Raw genomic sequence first — 1,468 nt, forward strand, 5'->3', positions numbered from 1 at the left:
CCCCCCACCCCCCACACTCACCTACCCACCCACTCCCACTTCTTGGCCCTGACGTTCCCCTGTACTGAGGCATATAAAGTTTGCAAGACCAAGAGGCCTCTCTTTCCAATGATGGCCGAGTAAATCACCTTCTGATACATATGCCTTTTCTTAATGTATTTTTCTATCTTACTGTTACATGGATATATACTCTTTGAGCAGGGCACTTCGATTTTTTTCTTAAGCTTCAAAAGATATGTATGATATAATACATAATACAATGTATTATGTATTATAGTGAGCAAAGCCTCACTAGTATATTTGTGTGTGCCTGGACCACAGATTTGCAGTCTCTGGATAATGGGCTTTTAGACTGTCAGTTTCTTCATAGTGTGAATACTCTTTCCGTGCATAGAACCCTTTACCAGGTCATATACTTAGTAAGAATTGCTACATAAGAAACTATGTAACTGCTCTGCTTTGGGAAATAGTAACAATATATCTCTTAAAGATAGAGCAGCAGCAGCTCAGAGAGGAGGACTCTGTCAACCAAGTGCCAACTATGCAAGCAAGAGGACCTGAGTTCAAATACTAGCACCCATATAAAAAAAAAAAAAAGCAGATGGTTTATCACCCTGTGATTGTAGTCTCAGTATCAAGAGCTCAGATATAGGTTGATTTCTGACATCCATTGGCTAGTCAGTCTATCCAAATGAGGGAGACAAGATACCAGTGAGATACTTGCTTAAGAAAAAAACAAGCAGCTGAGTCTGAGGCATGACACATGAGCTCACATGGTTATAGCATTTCTGCATATCACACATACACACGCATGATTCTGACAATGATGACAAAGATATTGCTGGTAGTATGTAGCTGAGATCAGTGAAGGACAGGAATGTGAATGGCAATAGAGCAAGCCTGTTAGGTTTTATGGACCACATGATCTCTGAGCCTCCAGCCCCACTCTGTCAAGGCCCCTCTGTGAACCACTGCCCCAAGCAGAGCTCCAGGTCTCTTTTCACATTTTTATTCTCCTTTCATAAACAGCTGTTTAGTTAACATGTATTTTCATGTGAATTTTCTTAGTATTTATCAGTTTACTAAGGTTGACAAATTCAAATGTGAAAGACTAGACAGTTTAACAGTTTATTTTCTTACCTTCTAAAGACTGGAAGTCCAAGATCAAAGTGTCTATAGGTTTGGTCCATCTTGCAGCCTCAGCCCTTGGCTTTTAGATGCTCCCATCATATTGACCATCCCTCTGTGTGTACCCATGAGTCCCATTGCCTCTAGAAGTTCTAATTCCCTCTTCTTGTAAAGTTACCAATCACAGTAACTTTACCCTTACCCTACCACCTCAATTTAGTGATCAAATGATTTTGATCATTTCTAAGGGCCCTGTCCCCAAATACAGTCACTGGAGCTCGCATGGTTATGGAATCATCAGAAGAAATTTGAGTGAGCATAATTTAGCCAATTATCATGT

Source organism: Mus caroli, chromosome 6 (genome assembly GCF_900094665.2).
Source record: "Mus caroli chromosome 6, CAROLI_EIJ_v1.1, whole genome shotgun sequence".
Taxonomy (NCBI): domain Eukaryota; kingdom Metazoa; phylum Chordata; class Mammalia; order Rodentia; family Muridae; genus Mus; species Mus caroli.